Source organism: Typopeltis vanoorti, chromosome 14 (assembly GCF_054136105.1).
Source record: "Typopeltis vanoorti isolate ZY-2024b chromosome 14, IOZ_Tvanoo_1.0, whole genome shotgun sequence".
Classification (NCBI taxonomy): Eukaryota; Metazoa; Arthropoda; class Arachnida; order Uropygi; family Thelyphonidae; genus Typopeltis; species Typopeltis vanoorti.
Genome location: NC_143562.1, coordinates 10581273 through 10603453, shown reverse-complemented (window position 1 = coordinate 10603453; position 22181 = coordinate 10581273). Strand labels below are relative to the sequence as shown.

Sequence of the window (22181 nt, the reverse complement as noted above, 5' to 3'; positions counted from 1 at the left end):
AACAAGGTCTTTGAACTTCAAGAATTTGCGACTCATCTCAGTGTTGATATCATCTTGATTGGTGAAACACACCTATGACCAGTTAATAATCCAAAAATCCGTGAATACACTATGTACAGAAACGACAGAATTGGCACAAGAGGTGGAGGCACAGCCATATATATTCAGAGTTACTTGAATCATAATACAATAGCCAAGCCCCAAACAGTAAACCTGGAGATGACCAGTGTGAGGTACATACCTGCAATGCTGCGAGTCTCAAGATCTATGCTGCTTATAATCCTCCGAGTATTCTTCTGCTGACAACAGATCTGGACTCCATACTTGGTCCAAATGACTCGAAAATAATAGCAGGAAACCTCAACTCAAAACATCTTGGTAATGCTCTTCAATTAACACCAAAGGCAACACACTATTCAACTTTGCAATGCTCAACTCTGTTGTTGTGGCCGGTCCTACCAAGCCCACCCACTTCAGCCTTTCAGGTAGCTCAAATGTACTAGACATCGTCATCTTTAAAAATATAAGATATCAATTCAAATTGGAATCAGTTAATGAATTATCATCTGACCACAGTCCCACAGTGCTTAATCTAGGTTCATCAGATTAATTCTCTCCTCCACAGACATTCATAACATGGGACAAGTTAGCCAAGGTTCTTTCCAATCATATTGGTCCGGAGCCCAACAGCAGTAAAAAGGAAGAGATAGACTCAGCTGTAAATAACCTAACTCTACAAATGCAGAACGCCATAGAATCAGTCAGACAATCCACTGTCTTCCACCCAACCAACCGTAACCCAGAAGATATCATGGAGCTAATCAGAACAAAAAATAGCTCCAGAAAGAGATACCACAATACCAGAGCCCCACAAGACAGTATTGAACAACCTAAACAGACAGGTCCGGGAAGCTCTTCAAAAACACAGAAACCATCAATGGGAAACCAAATTGATTAACATCGATACTGAACATCATTCTCTCTGGAAATTCTTAAGAGCGATCTGTACCAAAAAGCAAACCAAGAAAGGGACAGTTTACAAAGATGAAGAGAAAGCGAAGCACTAGTAGATAACCTTGAATCTCAGTGCAATTCATCTTATACAAATCTAAATATCAATCTTATATACAAGATTCACCATCATGTTAGGACAACCTTATGACAGAACACTGTTAACTCTGAACATATCACTCATACAAATCGACAGAAATTATAAATATCATCACCCATCTAAACAGTAAAAAAGGTCCAGGACCAGATGGCATAACTAACAGAACAGTAATACTATTCCCAAGAAAGGCCATAGTCCATCTCGTCAACATTACAAATGCCAGATTCCAGCATTTCCCTACTACACGGAAAACAGCCACCATCATGCCATTGAAGAAGCCAGCAAAAAATCCTCACCTTCCCGAAAGCTATAGACCCATAAGCCTGTTGTCCAGCCTCGGAAAGGTGACAGAGGAAGTGATCCTCTCAGGATTCCAAGCTGAAACAGATAAGTTAGGAATTTTGCCTAATGAATAGTTTGGCTTCCGTAAGACCCATTGTACAGCTCAACAAGTACACCAGCTGGTAGAAATCATTACTAAAGGCTATACTGGAAATTCAAGACAGCTGCCATTTTCATCGACGCAGAGAAGGCGTTTGACAAAGTATGGCATCAAGGCCATCTTTACAAACACTGATAAAATTTACCATGCCAATCAAGTTAATAAAAAATAATCCACTCTTACCTGAAAGACAGATATATGCAGGTAAAGGTCGGCGAAACGGTTTCGATCAGACGCAGGGTCTCGGCAGGCGTACCTCAGGGATTTCTCTTCTGGCCCTCTCCTGTTCTCAATCTACATAGCGGACATCCCTCTGAACCCGAGAACAACATTCACTGCATTATATGCAGATGATATGCACTGATGGGAAGATCTCTGAGCCCAAAACAGGCAACTAGAAGACTTCAAACCCATTTTAGAAAAGTGGATGACAGACTGGAGGATCCAAGTTAACCCCCAGAAAAGTTCAACGATACTGTTTACTAGAAAGAAAATCCATAACATGGAGGATATTTATTTATTGGGAGTAAAGATTCCATGGCAGACTGTAGTTAAATATCTTGGAGTGATTCTTCATGGTAAACTCTTATTCAGCAAACATATAAGTTATATTACCTCGAAGACATCCAAAGTCTTAGCACAGCTTGACCCTATGATCAACAGACAAAGTAAACTGGACACACATTCAAAATTAACAATTTACAAGATAGTAATTCGACCGGTCATCACTTACGCATCACCCGCATGGAGCCATACCGCAAATACAAACATTCTGAAACTTCAGAGATTACAGAATAAGTGCCTGAGGATGATTCTGGATGCCCCGTGGTTTATTAGAAACTCCCAGATCCATAGAGAAGTTAATATCTAGCTGAGACGTTCTTTAGCAAGACAAGCAACCATCCAAACCCGTTAATCAAGGAAGCATCGGAATATAATGAAGTGAAAAGTTACAAATATAAAGGACCAAAGTCTATCTTAAGTTCACTTGAACACACCTAATTTCAATGGGCGGGCATGTAGCTCACTAACACTCCATTCAAAATTCTTTCATTACAGACAAAGGGGAATATGAAAAGCAATTTTGCTTCACTCATCTAGCCAGAAATTTTATTCGTTATTCTGAGCTCATCTTCAGCTGAAAAACCTTCTAAAGATTTTTCATATCTCAAATGACGATCAAACCCACTGAATACTACAGCTGCTTCCTTTCCCTGACAATTACTGCCTCACCTGTTTCTTTTCTTCGTTTGGGTGAAAACAGTTGTATCAGTTTACTTCTCTAAACTGCTATCTGCACTTCATTTCTGTTAACTAAATTTATGGCATGTACTTCTGTTCTAAGATGTTGAATTTGAGTTTCGAGTCAAAGCCTTTTTTCGACCGGTTCCCGAGTTAGTCGATCTCTGGCACTGGCAAGCAGGTTTTTCCTCCCGGAAACTCGGATTTTTCGTCCTGTAAACTCAAGAAAATCGACCGTAGAACCCACATTATTTCAGACATTAAATATATTGTGTTAGGGTTAGGGACCACGAGATGGCGGCACATTTGAGCCGTCTCTCTTCACTGCGTACCGCTTAATTAGTGATAGCTTTGGGCCATCTGTCTCTGATTGGGTACCAGTGGAGATTGAACTGCCCACTCAGTCTCCAAAAGTTAGATAGGGCTAAATGGCCTCGCCTACTCCCGTATACGAGAATAAAAAGGCGTTAGCTGATTTTTTTTCTGACTTAGAAAGATGAGCAAGGGAACTTAAATTACAGATAAACCCAGAAAAAACAAAACTAAGCATCTTCTCCACTGATAGAAAAATAGACACAATTACAACCCTTAAATCAAAATATATAATACCAAAATAGAAAAACCCGAGTCTCCAAAATGCTTAAGCCTAACCCTAGATACTGAACTGAGATTTACAACACAAATTACAAACATTTCTAATGAAGCTCTTAAAAAGCTTAATATCATCAAAAGGTTTTGTGGAACAAAGTGGGGGTGCACAACCAAAGACACTCAAAACTACATATACTGCACTCATACGACCCACTCTGGATTATGCCTCACCCATCTGGGCTGCAGCTTCTACTAGCTCTAAAGAAAAACTTGACAGAATACAATCTAGAGTAGCAAAAATTATTATAGGTGCAGTCTCATCCACAAATAATTTAAAAGCTCAACCAAAGTGTGGGCTTGACATATTAGAAGACAGAAGAAAACTCATTATAGTTAAATTTACTAACAGAATTAGGAGCCAACAACTGGATCACATCTCACTCAGGACTTTCGATGTCTGGACAAGAAAATCTAGAGTAAAGAGATCATCCACTTTACAATACGATCATGAAATTAGAAACACATCGGCTAAGAACACCTGTTCATTGAAATAAGCAATGAGCCATTGCTTTCCACTATTCTACTAAAAAACACATGATAAACCTAAATCTCCTAGAATCTTATTCAAAAAAAGGATTCACAGGAAGAATATAAAATAAAATGACTTGATAATATAGATCACTTAAATAATCTAAACCATGTCATTGCCTACACTGATGGATCATCTGATGAATCACTCAACTAAGGAGGTTTAGGAGTTTTTATATCTCTTCCAGGGAGGCGGGGCAACGCAAATCAAAACTAAAGCTGGCAAAATAGCCTCAAACTTCACTTGTGAATTCACAGCCATACTAAGTGCTCTCAAGTTCTATCTCTCTGATACAGTAATAAACATTACAGAAGGAATAACCATCTACAGTGACTCAAAATCTGCGCTTGAAGAATTAAAAAATGGAAAAACAATTCTCACACTGGAAATTCATGAACAACTAACAACGTTAATTTTGAAAAATAAGAACTGTACACTGCAGCGGATACCAGCCCATGTAAATACTGAAGAAAATGAAAGAGCAGACAGACTAGCCAGAGAAGCTAGACATTTACCTCAAAAATTACACCCACTATCACTAACTGATGCTAACTCTGTTGCCAAAATTAGATTGGTAAAACAAATATTCAAGAAGAAGAATGAAATCAGCGAAATTAATGAAAATATAGGAATAACCACAATCATGAGACTAAGGACAGAACATTTTAAAGGCATGAAAATTGAACCAGACAGTAGTAGGAACTATGAAGCATGCAAGAACTGTCCAGGAGTTGAACTGACACCTGACCATATCTATTCTTGTCCAGAAATTGCTGCTACTCTACAGAGAATTGACAATAACCCTAAAGAAAAGCACTACTCCAACAAAGTTCAACAGATTTCCGAAGCAGTTCTACAGATCTACGTTCATATCTAGAAGCTCTTCAATGGATTCGACAAGAACAACAACAACAACAACAAATCACCTAGTATTTAGCACAAATAGAGTCCATTGTCTTAATAGAGTCACTCAATATTCATAATTTATACACTGTTTCGTTAATAATATTTGCGCTTTATCCATTAGAATTTTCTAGAAATCCAAATAACAAATATCATATTAATTAAAGATATGTGCAAGGATGTGAAAAATGTACACTCCAATTAGTAAGTATGATTCTCGTTGCCACTATTACAGCAATATTTGTACCGTTCTTGTCATCTTTTCATTGTGTGGCTGAACTTCAACTTTATCTTCTTCAAGTTTTTTCTACTTTCAATAATAATAACTAGATAATAACCTGATAATAACTAGACTACTTTACAGAGATAGCAGAAAATGCAAACTTTCATGCAATATGATACCGAATAATAGCAGTACCACACATTTCTGTATAATCAATTTAAATTCTTATACTCAAATATATTTGGAGTAACATTATACGTTAATACGCATTACTACACATCATCGTCATCATCATCATCACTAGTCATGGGCTCACTGCCCGTTGATGTCTGATGCCTGTTTCATTATCTTCTTCACCTTTCTTTGTCCAGTGCACAGTGTCACAGTTTTTGTACACCATTCCACACCAGTCTTTTTATACCATCTATCCATTCTCTGTATGGTCTACCTCTTCTGTTTAAACCATCCAAAATACCAAACATAAATGTCTTTATCTTCCGGTCCTCACTCATTCTACAGATGTGTCCAAATAATTGCAGCTTCCGTTTTATAATCTTCTGCGTTAGATTCTGTTTTGGTTGTATCTTCTGATAGAGCTCTTCGTTGGTGATTTTCTGTACCCATCCTATTCTTAGAATCTTCGTGTAACAAGTTCTTTCAAATGACAAAATTCTTTTTCTTGATTCCTTATTTATTACCCACGTTTCAGATCCGTACAGTACACCGCTGAAGATGTATGTTTCCAATACGCTTAGTTTTGTTTGCAGACTGATCACTTTACTTTTCCAGATGTTATCCATGGCCTTCAGATTTGTTTTCTTCCCTTTGCAATCCTGATCTTTATTTCTTTTTTACAGTCCAAGTCATATGTCAGTTTACTTCCCAAATATGTGAATTGTTCTACATTTTCTATATCAGGCCCAATTACTACACAGGCACAAAGCAAAACATATATTATTAACTTTAATTCAATTATATTACTCTTAAAGCTCCAGCCACAAGGCTCTGGTTTCGAATCCCGCCATGGGCATGAATGTTTGTGATTGTCTGTGAAAATACTAGTGTGGTGGTGGTGGTAGGGGCCAGTAGATGGCGTTGGTGCAGATGATGATGATAGTTGTGGTTCGTTGTAGTTGGGGGATTGAGAGGTGAAGACAGAGAGTTGTAGAGTAGGTGCCCTCCCTTGATGGGTCTTTGGACTCTTTGGAGGTGTCATGTAATAACAATAATAATAATTATTGTTACGATAAAGAACCAAGAGGCTCTTTTTTTCCGCCGGCGTAAATTAAGTTAAGGGGATAATAAATCCCTCATTATTTTAAAGCAGGATACGAAATTCGGAGATCAAAATCTAAGCGTTTGATGCCGAAGAACTTACGGCGAGTTAAAGCGTGAGTCAACACCTGCTGGTACAACACTAGGGCAAACTAGGGGTAAAGTGGAGAAAGCTCCATCATTATCCTTAATATTTTCTCATAACGCAGCTCCTAGGAGATGTATTATTGTTTTGCATTATGAGGAGAGGTCACTACCCAGACCGGTTTCGACCTTCATTGAGGTCTCATCACTGAGTAGGTAGACTTCGATTATACCAAGGTTTAAGTGAACCGAACTTACATATCTTTACTATACGAATTGGCAGAAAGGTGTACCCATAAGTTTGGTTCACTTAAACCTTGGTATTATCCAGGTCTACCTACTCACAGATGAGACCTCGGTAAAGGTCGAAATCAGTCTGGGTAGTGACTTCTCCTCATAATGTAAAACAGTAATATATCTCCTAGGAGTTGCGTTTTACATTATGAGAAAATATTAAAGACAATGATGGAGCTTTCTCCACCTTTGCTCCCAGTTGCTCTAGTGTTGTACTACCAGGCGTTGACTTACACTTGAACTCGCCGAAAGTTCTTCAGGATGAAACTCCTAGATTTCGATCTCCGCGTTTCGTATCCGACTTTAAAATAATGAGGGATTTATTATCCCCTTAACTTAAATAATAATAATAATAATAATAATAATAATAATAATAATAATAATAATAATAATAATAATAATTATTATTATTATTATTATTATTATTATTATTATTATTAAAAACGAAATGAACTGTCTGTTTTGTGTTTGGTCTCAAGTTTGGTCTTGTGGGTTTCATGGAAAACGTGAGTAAAAAGAATGGAAGGAGGAATTCTTAAAATAGTAATAGAAAGTAAAGCTCCTAGGAAAAAGAGGAAAGGATAGACCACCAATGAGATGGATGAATGGTGTATCTGGAGTCACTGATCTTCAGAGAGTTAAAGCTTCCAGAAGAGCATACAATTGGACCATCTGGAGATGACTGGTGTGGCACATCACCGATCATTTGAGTGACATACAGCATCATTTGATGTCCAAGGATTAGATGGATGAACGGGTTTCTTGAAGTGGAGAGGATTCCGATACGACTGACCAAGCTAGTGACAGGTCTATGGAATGTTCCCTGTCAATACAACAAAATTCCCTTCAATAACTAACATGATCCTGTCTCTTCTGTTTGCCCAAGTTTTCGAAGCCCACAAACCTTTAAACTCTTCTCAAAGAGAGCATCTGCAACAACCTTTGTTATTCACTTCTAGTTGCTCTCCATTATTCCTTCATCCAACAGAATCCAGATCTGCATATAGTAGTCCAATGTCAACTTATTAAAGGTTTATAAAGGGGAATAATAACCTCCCAATCCCTGCTTATCGATGTGTTCTTCAATAAGCATGTAATCTGACGGGCTGTTTTAGTCAATTTTGCAATATATCCTTGAAACCTCAACTTCCTATCCACAATCACCTACAAATAAATGACTCATCAGTTTTCTAGAGTTCAGTTCCATCAATGTAGTATACAGTTCTGATCTCTTCTTCCTAAAGTGCTTTCTGCTATTTTAATAAACTATCGCTCTTCTCATCATTACTCCATCAGCAAGCAGCAAAATAGGTCCACTCAGATCATTTCCTATATCACTAATGTACAGATCAAACGACATATGATCAAGTACTGATCTATGCAGCACATTTCCAAGTCAACAGCTTTCTTCAGGATTCAACTCCTTCCATAAACCATTCATCGATATCTCAATTAGCCACCACACTATAAGCGAAATCGTCAGATTCATATCCATCTCCATTTGCTCCAATTTCTGAAAGAGAATTTCATGTGTAATCCCATCAGTTGCCTTTGCAATGCTCAGAAATATAAATAAGTCATTTTCTTTATCAACCTCAATTACAACTTTATTACAAAAAGTAAGAAAATTACTAAGAGAAGACATCCTTCACAAAATCTGAATTCTGTCTTTTCACTAACTTCTCCAATACCTTAACCGCCATTCCTGAGATAGTGACTGAACAATTATTTTCTACTTGTTTTGGAGCCTCCTTTCTGCAGTGAAACATTTTGCTCTCTTCCTACTCCATTGGCTCCTTCTCGGAACTGAGGTATTAATTGAACAGTTTGGTCAAATAGGGTGCTAATTCCCTTTCATATTCTCACAATGCACACTTCGATATACCATTTAATCCCACGGCCGGCCGTGCTCGAATTAAACTTCTGAAATCCCACCTTAAGCATCATCATTTTTCAACCTCCATCAGTGAATCACATCTGGCACTGCAGTATCCAATCTGCATTGTAGATCCTTGCAAAATAATCACTTGGTAATTCAGCAATTTTGGTTTACTTTCATTACTTCCTTAAATTTATGCACTTTTAATAAAAGTCATTCTTCCATAGTTATTCTTCCTTTTACCTGCGGTATAGAAAAGAACTCTGAGATTTCTTTTGGACTAATCAGCTAGTTTCCGCTCATAATTATCTTTGGCTTTTCTTACAATACTGATCTCAACTATAACCTTTGACTGAGTTGAATTAACAAATTCCAAAATCTGATCTCTTTGTTTCGAATACTCCTGGCACTAGTATACATAAGCTCCAATGCCTCCTTCATTCCACAATCTCTCTTACAACTTGTGTTGTTTATCGAACTAAAGAACTTGGGCGCAACATTGAACATTATATTCCAAATATTTTTTTCTGTATGTTGCAAATAAAAGGAATGTTCATGGAAGAGTAAATATATCTATATATTTACTAAGATATATTAGTGTATTCATTGATATTTAATAAATACCGATGGCAAGGAGATAACTGAATGAGGCGAAATAGTAGAGTAACCAAATCATAAGCTGACCATACTACCGTTTTGAAAGGGAGAGTACAATTTTTTCATATTTCCCGGCCATCCCGTCGATTTAATAAAATTGTCAATTTTGTCCCGTTTTTAATAAAAACTATAAATATACTTTAATATTGGTCAGTCATAAATTATTATCCATACCATATAATCGTATATCAATATCATGGATATAAGTAATTTGTATAACCATGGCATCGCATTGTTCGATACTAAATATTGATATCTGCAGTGATTTTATTCAGAGAAATTAAAAAAAAAATACATGTTGGCAGCACTTGCGCTTCTCAGAAGCGGCGTCTGTTCTGCTGTACCGTTAATTTTTGTTTTACCTGTATGCTAACCGGTGGCTTTGTTATTCAATGTCGGTGGTTTAAATTTCATAATTTTTAAAGTTTTGAGTTTTATTTTTAAAGCTTATGTCTATCCTTGCAATGCCAAGGGGGCGAAACTGCACTTTTAATAACGATCTCCAGAAAGAATTCAAATTTATTCAAATGGACAAGAAGAGCCTGTGTGGCTCAGTGGATGTGGCGTTTGCACACCATCGCGCTAGGCCGCACGAAGGAAGTCTTGGTTTCGAGTCTAGTCGGCGACTAGAGGAAATTTTTCTAAGCCTTTTTTCGACCGGTTCCCGAGTTAGTCAATCTCTGGCACGGGCAAGCAGGTTTTTCCTCCCGGAAACTCGGGTTTTTCGTCCTGTAAACTCAAGAAAATCGACCGTAGAACCCACATTATTTCAGACATTAAATATATTGTGTTAGGGTTAGAGACCACGAGATGGCGGCACATTTGAGCCATCTCTCTTCACTGCGTACCGCTTAATTAGAGATAGCCTTGGGCCATCTGTCTCTGATTGGGTACCAGTGGAGATTGAACTGCCCACTCAGTCTCCAAAAGTTAGATAGGGCTAAATGGCCCCGCCTACTCCCGTATATACGGGAATAAAAAGGCGTTAGCTGATTTTTTTTTTTTTTTTCAAATGGACAAGCTGTGTAGTGATGGAACAAAAGTGATATGCCAACATTGTGGCATATCACTTTTGTTCCATCACATTTATTAGTATAGAACTTTTCCTTGTCCTGCTTGATGGCTCTTCTGACTTCTCTATGTAATCTCTTGTATTCTTCAGTCCCTGTGCCACTTTGGTTTTCCAACCGTCTTCTTTTCATTAGTTTCCATGTTGAATCTGATATCAATGGGTCTCTTGGTCTTCTTATTGGGCTGAGATACTTCTTCGCTGTATCCTGTATTCTCACATTCACTCCTTCCCAAAGCATTTCTGGTGAGTTCTCCTCATTGGTCTCGAAAAAATCATCAAACCGAGTTGATGTTCCTTCTGTGAATCCATTAGGAATTAATCTAACATCCAATCTAGTAGGATGTGCCTGACCTGGAAGTTTTCGGAGTCTTAGTCTTACTTATGTAGCGACAATTAGTGTAAATTGGAGCAGTAGAGCACTCAGGATTTAACCTTGGATTGGGGGCGAGTTGAATAGACGATTTGAGAATACACACTACGCATGGCATACGACCTATGATTGAGCATCTGCAGTGATCGCTAATTCATAAGTAGTATAGAAATAGAAGACATGACACAACATAAATAAAAAAAAATGAATTTTAATTAGGAAAAGATTTTTGAAAAATTTTCGTTTTTTTTTCCTTTTTCTTTGGGGGGAAGGGCCCGCTGGCCCTCCTCCCATCTGGGTGCACAACTGAATTGGAGGCATCTGAAATGAAAGCGACCCTATCCTGCATAATGATAAACAACTTCCCTCCTGCATATATTATGAGACAACTGAAACAGTGCATCTGTAAGATAAAAAAAATTGCAGTGAGTCTAGGAGGAAAGAGTCATTATCAACTGAATTCCTCTCTGGACAGCATTAAAATGTTTAGGTGTACCATTATTAGGTGTATAAGAAGAGTAGTTGGATGGGTATCAAAGAGCATCTTGAGCAGAAAAGAATGTCTTATTTTGCAAATAAGATTTAACACAAAGCATTGAAACTACCACAACAGTTATATTTAAAACTTTGTAAAATGCCTCCCCCACCGGCGCTCAATGAAGAAGGGACATAATATACCCTCAAGCGAGTCCCCTCTTGAAGGGAAACGCGGGACATGGTAACGCTCGGAGTGAACGTGTTAAAACTACGATAGCTACGAGATACACTGATATTTTGTATTAGATTATATGTCATTTTTGGAAAAACTTATTGGTGACTGCTAAACTGATTTCCGGACCCGCTAACGGAATGACCCCAGGGTTGAACTTATGCGCAGGGTGCACAAAGCTCCAGCCGGGGACCCAAAAATTAGGGCCTAAACAACGAAGCGGGACCCTGGAGCGCTCTAACGCCTCGGGAAAAGTTTAAGTACGCCCTACTTACGCCTCGACGTTTGAAAAACTCTGCCTTAGATACTGATTCCAATACCATCCTTCTGTTATGCAAGAACAATCTGGTCACCTTCAATGCCACCAAAACATGGTTTTGTCTTTTCATTCACCAAAGGGATCTCCTCTGACATATCCTTCCCTCAGTAATACAGAAATCACCAGATGGGATTTGAACACTCGCTTTCTTTCTCCTTGGATTGATATTTACATCCAGCCTCCTTCTGCTATAAGCTTCCTAACAAACTAGACATTCTTTTCTGCTCAAGTTGCTCTTTGACACCCATCCAACTACTCATCTTATACACCTAATAATGGTGCACCTAAACATTTTTAACACTGTCCAGAGAAATTCAGTTGATAATGACTCTTTCCTCCTAGACTCACTGAAGTTTCTTATCTTACAGATGCACTGTTTCAGTTGTCTCTTCTACAGATACTTTCATGGTCGCTGCTTCAGTGAAATTTCAACCATCTTTACTTTTGAAAGAGCCACCCTATCTCACTCACTGTATCTAAAGTAATGGAGAGAACCATCAATTCTCAACCCCCTACAATACCTCGAAGGCACCCACCTAATAAACGACCAACAGAATGAATCTTGTCACTTTCAATGAACAGATCTACTCATATATATATATACTGTATATATCACCCATTTCTGGACAAATGCCAGGGAGAAGTTTGCTGAATATCAAGTGGGCACACTTGATATCTCCAGAGCTTTTGACTGAGTACGGCAGAAAGGTTTATTAAGCAGAATCCCATCATTTTCTTTTTTTTAATATATATCTGATCCACACACGAAAGGCCACAAGACCTACAGCACTAGTGCTGTGTGGACAAGAGGAATAGAAGAAAAGGAGGAATCTGTTCACATTTTGCTTGAACAGGAAAACAGGCAGTAGACAGAATGAAAAAGGAGGTAGTGAAGGTGGTTCAGTGAGTTTTAATAATATTATTATTATGTGACACCTCTAGGAAGCCCAAAGACTCATAAAGGGAGGGTAACCATTCCACAAATCTCTGTCTCCACCAACTTCAACTAACCACAACTACACCACCGCCGACCACCACTAGTATTACCACAGACAATCATAAACATTCATGCCTGTAGCGGGATTCGAACTCGCAGCCATTTGGCTGGAGAGCGGATATGCTAATCACTCGGCCAACTAGGCCAGCATAATATGGACTGGCAAAGGGTGTTGGTTAGCAGCGGCTTTTGTTTTAATGATTTTGGAGGAGAGTGGAAGAATAACAGTAGCCAATTCAGCAGAAGTGTCCATTTAGTAGTCGCGTCCCCTAGTTTGTAGTGACATAATAATAATAATAATAATAAGTAAACGTTTTTTTTTTAATAGTGGTGTTACTCTCTGATTATAATGACAAAAAAAGCAGAAAACAGAAATCAACTTTACTTAAATATTACTGTAAAAACTTTACTGTATTTATATTTAGGAAATCAAATAATGTTTTTTGTTTGCTCATTTTATAAGGGGGTAAATTTTAAGAAATAATAAATTAGTATTACAGCACTGAAAGTTTCGAAAAGAAATTACACTCTAGTAGCACTTCACGTTCAGTTCTATGCACATTCGTACTATTGTTTAAAACTTCAGAGAATCACTTCTATCACACATCCAGTAGACAGATGTCATAACTGGCAGTGTTGACAGCAGTGAAAAGTCGACTTGTGGCACAACCACAAAAGAAACTATTGCATTAAACTGCATAATTCACATTATTAATAAAAAACGATACAAGTCTGAAACGAAATAAAATAATTAGCAAAAAATTATTTTAAGAGATTTCAAAATTTTAAAAACTAGAAACGTTCCATAAATTTTCTGAGGCACCCTAGGGGCAGTGGTCCACCGTTAAAAATCACTGCATTAAAGCATCTGTAGAAGAGGACAAGGAGAAAACTAACTTCAAGACTTCGATCCCTCTCTCAGAGATGTGAGAGAGGGATCATTAATTAGCTGGACGGCTCTCTTCTGGATAGAATCAAACAATCTTAGAGGATTTTGGTGCACCACCCCAATTATGGGAGCAATATTCCATGGCTCGGTATATTTGGGCTTTGTATAGAGTTAGCAGCTGTGAAGTAGTTTGCTTGTGCAAAAGAGTACACCCAAGTTTTGTCAGCTGCAGAAGCTATAGTTGAAATATGGTTGTGCCAGGAAAGATCAGAGGTGCAAGTCAATCCAAGAAGGGAAATCTGGTCGTGTTTGGATATCTCAGTATTACTGAAGGTAAGGAGGGATGCAAGCTTTCTTACAAGAAAGAGCATGCATCTTTTTCCTGGGTTTTGGTGGCATTGAAGTTTGTCCCTGCCCCACTGGGATCTGAGTTCAAGTCACTAGTCATGGTAGATCTACTAGAGCACTAACAGGTTTGTTAAATGAAAAGGCGGAATGAAGTGTACTGCTGTTGGCAAAGCTATAGATAGGACTCTAAGTCTGTTAGAGCAGGTCATATATATATATATATATATATATATATATATATATATATATATATATATATATATATATACATATGAGGAAGAGTGGGTGAAAGAACAGAATCCTGCATTGGTGGAGAAATATAAAGAGAGTAAGCTGTCCACCATAATACGCAGTGAGAAAGTTGATCCAGTTGCAGAGTAAGGCATAGGATGGCAGTTTGATGAGTAGGCCCCCTGTGCCAAACTCGATCAAAAGGGAAACCACGAGTTTCTCCATGGTCTGTATCCATATGTGGGTGATGAAGTCTCATTTCGTCTATCCCAGGACTTCTGTAGTTGGATTGCTAGCTGTCTAGATGCACACTATCTGTGTGATGCAAATTTAACGAAGATAAAATTTGATTTTTAAGTCATGCAGTGAAAAATATATGAGAAGATAAAGGGTAACTATAATTTGTAGAGCATGTCATATCGAAACCGCATTAAGTACCACATTATACAAGGGTTACCTGTATTTCGCTATTACAAACTACAGGTTTGAAAACTGTGGTATTAGTATATACATATTCTTGTATATTCCAATTGACTCTGCTGTGCACCAAGGGACAGTTACTCCCATTTTGTTTCGTCTCAAAGTATTATTTATTTCACCAACCTGCTTTCGTATCTGCAGGTAATCTACAGAAAAATGTTTAACTGAGACATGTTTTTGTTTTCACCATTAATAAAGAAGATTTGAAACAAGCCAAATGTCTGAAATCCTTAAAAGTTCACAAAAGCGGGCAGTCGAAATTTAATATTGAGCAAGCAAAAAAAAAAAAAAAAAGCGTTAAACAAATCCAGTGGCGGCCGGTGAAAATTTTAAGTGGGAGTGCTGCATATATACAGAAAAGAAAAAAAAAGAAGAAAAAATTCTTAATCATTAATCAGTTTATTAATAAATAAATTTACATATTAAAAATTGCTTTATTAAAAATATTTCACCCTCACCACGAACACACACCAATAATAAAAGTTTCGTATCTGACAAAAAAAAAAAAAAAATACAAGCATACAATTTATCTGTAGCGACACTGTTCAGAGAGCAGTATCGGATTCACTTGTGTGTAGTGACAAGTGCAAACGAATATCGGCGCATCTAGTTGCAATTAGCCGAACGCGATAATTCCGACACTGAGTTAGATCACAGTACATTTGTTTCGTGTAACGATAATTGAAATATAAATTCTTTTCATATTTTTTCAACAGTGACACTCCTTATAATTCAGCCTTGTATCTATAATAAACAACTAATTATGTTATTTTAACAGAATAAAATAAGATTTACAAAAAATAGTTTTTTATTATTAATAGTTGTTTATAATAAACAACTAATTATGTTATTTTAACAGAATAAAATAAGATTTACAAAAAATAGTTCACCCTCACCACGAACACGCACCAATAATAAGTTTCGTATTTCAGAAATAACGCGCGGTAGCATACAATTTATCTGTAGCGACACTGCTCAGAGAGCAGTGTCGCTACTGCTCTCTGAGCAGTGTCGGATTCAGTTGTTACGTGCAGTGACAAGTGCAAACGAATATCGGCGAGTCTAGCTGCAATTGGCCGAACGTGATAATTCCGCCACACTGCGATCTAATGTGGCAATTCCGCCACATTAGATCGCAGTGCATTTGTTTCATAATCTAAAGCGTTAATCGAACAATTTCAATTATTAACTATTCGATCAATGTCGAAACATAAGCAGTAACCTTTAACATGTTGTATTATATTTACATATTGTTGTAAGAATTATTATTTATAAACACAAACAAAATTTAATTTTTTCCCTTGGGAGTGCTGCAGTGTTCAGTACTTATGTACAAGCTTGCACTGAACAAATCATACTTCACCACAGACGTAAATTAAAGTATGTATTTTATCTTTAAAAAAAAAACATGTAAACATACTCAAATTTCTTTTTCTTTAATTTTTAAGACATATTCAAAACCAGCAAAATACATGCCACTTCAGTTACCAAACATCCAGATTATCTAATATGTGGAATAGAAATATCATTCATGAGTTATTTATATACACAAAGACTGTATATGTTTTAGCATCATCTCCTTCACAACACAAGCCATTACTGATATATCAGTAATGACTGTTTTAATATTAATAATCTTTCATATTTTGTTTGGAAAAAGAGATTGCATGATTTCCATTGCTCTTACTCATACTTCCTACATGCAGTTCCATATGAATAATTTGTATAAGTCATTTATGCTTTTGAGATTATAACCTTTCAAATATATTCATTTTTACTAATAACAAATATTATTATTAAGGCCTCCAAGGATTCAAAAGACTCATTGCAGGAGGTCCTTCCTAGAAAACACAGTCTATCAAGACTCATCATGGAAGGTCCTGATAGGAAACACAAAGTCCATCATACCACTCCTTAAACTCATTGACTGCTCTCGCTCTCATCACTATCAGGCAATTGTATCATGGTTCAACCACCCTCAATGCAAAGAAACCACTTGTCATCCTCTTGCTCACAGTTTCCTTTCGTAACTTCCAGGGATGGCACCTTGTCATCACTCCTTCCTGCTGTTCAACCAAGTGAAAAAACTCCCCAGTGTCAGCCCTGTAACCACCTCTAAACAGTTTAAAAGTCTCAATCATATCACCTCTCCTTCTTCTATCCACCAAACTCTACAGTTCACATTCCCTCAGCCGATCCGCATATTGTAATTGTACAGCCCTGAAACCATCTTTGTTATCCACCTTTGTACCTTGCCAGTTAATTTATCCCCTTCAAATCCTGTAGACCAAATCTGAGAACAATAGTCCAAGTGTGGTCTGATCAGGATCTTATACAACGGAATGATAACTCTTTTATCTCTGCAGGTCAGAGTCCTTCTCATTATTGCAGCAATCCTCTGTGTTACCTTCACCACCTTTGCAATATGTCCCCTGAATTTCAGGTTTCTATCAATGATCAACCCCAGATCTATCGTCTCCCCTACTTCCTCCAGTACAGCACCTCCAATAGAGCATGCAGCGTCCCATCAATGTTTCCCAAACCTCAAGACCTTACATTTTTCTGCATTAAACCGACACCCCATTTATTTGCCCATCTGTCTAGCTTATTCAAAATCCTCTTACAGGGTTACCACATCTGAACTATTACTAATAATCCTTCCCAGCTTCACATCATCTGCAAACAACTGAATATCCCCCTGCAATCCACTGACAATGTCATTGATGTAAAGATTAAACAATATAGGTCCCAGTACTGAGCCCTGTGGGACCTCATTTGTAACCCTCTGCCTCCTTGAAACTGCCCCACCATACACAACTCTCTGATACTTATCGGACAGCCAATCCTGAATCCAATTGACCAACCTGACATCCAAACCTATGTGCTTATGTGCTGCAACTTAAATATCAGCTTATCATGTGGCACCCTGTCAAATGCCTTCGCTAAATCCAAGAAAATGGCAGTATATGCCTTTCCCTCATCTATTGCTCTTGTAACTTTATTATAAAAGGCTAGCATATTATTAAAATAAGAGCACCTCTTCACAAATCCATGTTGACTCTCACAGATAAAATTACCCTCATCTGCCCAGTGCTGTATACAATCCCTAACTAATATCTCCAAGATCTTACAACTACTGATAACACACACACTGGTCTATAGACACTTCCAGTCTACTACCACCCTTATGCAATGGCACTATCTTACCTTCCTTCCATTTTCTGGGCACCTTTCCCATAGCCAGACTTTCATTGAAAAGCCAGGTCAAGGGAGCTGTCAGTTCTTTAGCACATTCTCTCAAAACTCATAGTGAAATACCATCCAGTCCCACAGCTTTACTGACATCCAGAGCACTCAGTATTTGAAACACGTTTTCCTCCTGCACCTCTAAACCTCGAACCTGTACTATCCCTCTAGTATTAAAATTTACTCCTCCAGGATAAAATACACCAATAAAGTGTTCATTGAACAATTCCACTATGTCCTCTGCATCAGTCACTCTATTCCCATTTTTATCCCACAATGCCATTCTTCCACAATCATTTCTTCTCCTACTGGCCACACAGCTAAAAAATTCCCTAGGATTTTCTTTGGATCTTAGGGCCAATCTCTTCTCAAATATACCCTTATGTAGATACCAAATGACAGACGGGATTCAAGCCCAGGTCTTTCGAACAAAGGAAAATTATTGCTACTGAATGAACTATGGAATTTCATGTTTACCAAGATATAGTTTGGATTTACTGTGTAAATTCAAAGCTTTTCCTTTCAAATATGCTGCAACAATATGACTAACCAATTACAACCCCTAATATTAACACACGAGATAAAGAATGGTTACACCAGAGGTCAAGGGTGCTTCTAAAACATAGAATGTCATAAATATATATAAATCAAATAAAAATATCCTAGAGGAAGAGAAAAAAAAGAATTTTGTGAGTGAAACTATTCTGGACAAAGTTTTTGATTTCCAACCTCATATATAGTTTTGTAAAACTGTATTTCTCATATTCATTTTAACAGAAAATGTATGAATATTTTAGACTCTCCCCCCCCCCCCTTAAGTGACTGAGAGGGTTGTTTGGAATTCTGGTATATTATGGGGACAAAAAATGATTCAGTGACACATCAAAAATATTTACTTAGTTCCTGTAGAACTAGGAAGCTTAGACTTTGCATGGATGTGGCCTTCTGCATGCAAATAATCCTGTCCCATTCCAAAAATGGAGAACTCCAAAATTTTTGAAACTTAACGGTAACAGCATATAATCAGAATCTACCAAAATATGCATAAGATGAATTGCTGTGCACGTCATGAGGGATAAGTCAATCTCATACTATTGAAGGCAGTGAGCAATGCTCATATGCCATTAATACTGCATGTGCAACTCCACAGAGTCCCAGGACTTGTTACAGGGAAGAGTATTCTATACCACCCAATCTGTCTCTCAAATGTATATTTCCCCATTAATTGCACAATATTCTATGGTCAATTCCTCTTCTGTGGGAGGAAAATTTTGAATTTCTAGAAGAAACAAATCTTGTATCATCTTCAACTGAAAAAGCACTTTTAAAGATTTCTTGCATCATGATGAGAATCAAACCCAGGTATTTTCTCATCAAAAGGATACAGCATTCATCCAGCTTCAATATGAAAAGTATAAACATTTTTCCAAATTTGTAAATGTATGTTTCACCTAAAGTAGAGAGAACAGCAATTCCCCTATTTGTAACTTTATGGATTCATGACAGCCAGATTAATGGACTATATACAAGCTGCTAAGTGAGTGAGTGAAATTTTGTATGGAGATAACAGCCAAAGAAGTGGAACCTCTAGAAACACACAAGAAAAATATTTTTACATTATAACATCTTTTTTTTAATACTAAATGCAACCATCAGTTAAATGGCGAAAATATTACCATAATAACAAAAGTTTTCTAAATAAATAGCACACTCCTCATTTTGCAAGAAAAAATAATTCTCAAATTATTATTATTTCAAATAATAACTGCCATTATTCACAACAAGAATGAGAGAAACTAAATGAGAAATTCATTATGAAAATTAAATGAAAGTGTTTATTTTAAAAGCACAGTAGCGATTTTTTTTGGGGAGGGGGATTATTCAGGTATCAACTAAACAAAACTGCATTTTTGGTGATGAAATTAATCAATTCCCATTTTGTTTAGCTTTTTAATACTGAAATTATATACAGTAAAATATTCTGTTATATCACATTAGGGAAAAAAAGTGCATATTAGCCTGAACAAGTTGCAATAAACTAATTTAAATCATTGATATTAAAAGCATGCCGATTATGTTATAACATTTGAAAGAAATTTTAATGCTATCAGAAAGCTGATTAAGATTTCTTTGTATACAATTTTTTGATGCACTTTTAACAAAAATTACATATTCCACTACATGGGTATAATTCTGCTATAAACATTCTTTGAAAATAACCTGAGTGATAAACACATTCATGAGGATTAACAAGTGAATATATGCACAGTACAGAATATGAACTTCTGTACTGTGAGAAAAAATATCTATTGATATTTTTAAAGGATGAATGCGGATGACCTTGGCAAAAGTAAAAGGTGAAAAAAATGCAGTGACTGATGTGACAGGGATCAATATGAAATTAGAGGCAGAAGAATTGGACATGACTAGAATACTATGGAATCTCAATGTAAACACAGCAATGGGACTGGAGAGATATCAGCCTGAATATTATAGGAAAGTGCAAGAGAAATGACAGTGCTTTTAACCAGGCTATTTAGTCAAACTTAAGTCTCCCAAGGAAATCAAAAAACGGGCAAACATTTAGCACTTCAGGAAGGTTAAAGTGTTGGAAAAGAAGTTGTTTAAGGTTGTAGTCATGAAAAAAGACTGTTCTGTGAAGGGGGTCAAGCAGGTTTGCATTTGCAGTTGAAATGAAAGAGAAGATATGCAGGTTCAGTGTACTGTAACTGTACTCTAAAAGAATGTTGAGCAGTTGATGCCTGTATTTTAATAGGTTTAGTGGAAAGAAAGGAATGATGGATGCCATTTCAGATAAACAGCACCCCATGGAACTACCTATGGACTTATCTGAGATAGCAGTTTAAGTGATTTAGTGAGAGAACAGGCTTCCATGATTAGCTGAACTGCCCTCGTCTGGAAAGTATTGGGAATTTTTAGGTAGGTTTTTGGTGTACTTACAATATACAAAGAGTATTATTCTAAAGTTAAATGGATTTCGATATGTAGAGGGTTAGTAACCAGGCAAATGAAAAAGTAGCACCTTTAACAGAAAGAGATGCAATGTTTTTAGAAGCTGAGGAAACCACTAGCATAATGTGTTTATGCTAGGAAATGCTGGTGGTAAATTGCAGTCCAGGAAGACAGATCTGATCTTGTCAGATGAGTCAGGTATTATCAAAAGGTGAATAGATCTTTTGCAAGCTTCAGTGACAATGTTGACGTAGTTCAGCTCTACTTAACACATTTTTTAATAGTAATGATGTTACTGTTTTTTAGTACCTTTATTTTTAATATGATTCTGTCAATGATGTTTCTTTCCTAATTTTTTTGTACTTTCTTATCTATGGTCTCATCTTTGATCATCTATTTTATTTCTAATCTAACTGTGAGATCTTTAAGTTTAAAATGGTTTAAATAATGTCTTGTTCAAACTAACTGTTTTTGCTAACTTGTCACTTTATTCTTATAAATTTAATGAACTGGCTCAGTACCATCGCAGTTTTGCTTATTCTGTTATTTATTTCCACATTTTCATCTTTCTCTGTCAGGACTCCATTATTGTAAAGTCATATGTTTTGGCTTTTAAAGGCTACTAACTCAAATGCACTTAATTCCTGATTTTCCTCTGGTTGTGTTTTCCTACCATCAAAGATCTGTTTCTGCCTTAACCTCTCCTGTTTCCATTAAGTAACTTGCCTTTTAAAAGAGTTAAAATAATAAGAAATATATAAAAGTTATTTGTCTTAATACTGTAATTATTTTGTAAAATGTATAAATCTAGTATTCACATATCAGTCACTATGTGTGTTGCCAACTATTGACACTGAAATTTAACTCAACTGTTTGGGAAGAACTGACCTAGCCATCTATATGATGGTGAGGCAGTTCTTCCCTACCATCATGTAATAATACAAAAATGTACTAAATATATAGAAAGTGAGCTCTTGGTCATACTCATGATCCCAAGCTATATGGATGTTGTAATAAAGTACCTGAAAGAAATGCTTTTTTGTTTACTAGCTTGCCAGCAACTGATCACATATGAATCCTTACATATGCAAACTAATGTTCACAGTAAAAATATCCATAAAGATATTATATTAAATAGGTTGCCACACTATGAATGACAGGGGAACTTATCTTTGTGGGAATTTTTGCATGCATCTTAAAATCAGCTAAATGCAGTATAATTTATTATATTTAAAAAACAGACCAATCTTTGTTCAA

General features: G+C 36.7%; 1 protein-coding gene across 1 annotated transcript in view; it reads right to left on the bottom strand.

The window, feature by feature from the left end:
- LOC150099204 (uncharacterized) overlaps window positions 1–22181 on the bottom strand; it is a 72007-nt gene that overhangs the window by 31020 nt on the left and 18806 nt on the right. The gene's annotated exons all lie outside the window — the stretch shown is intronic.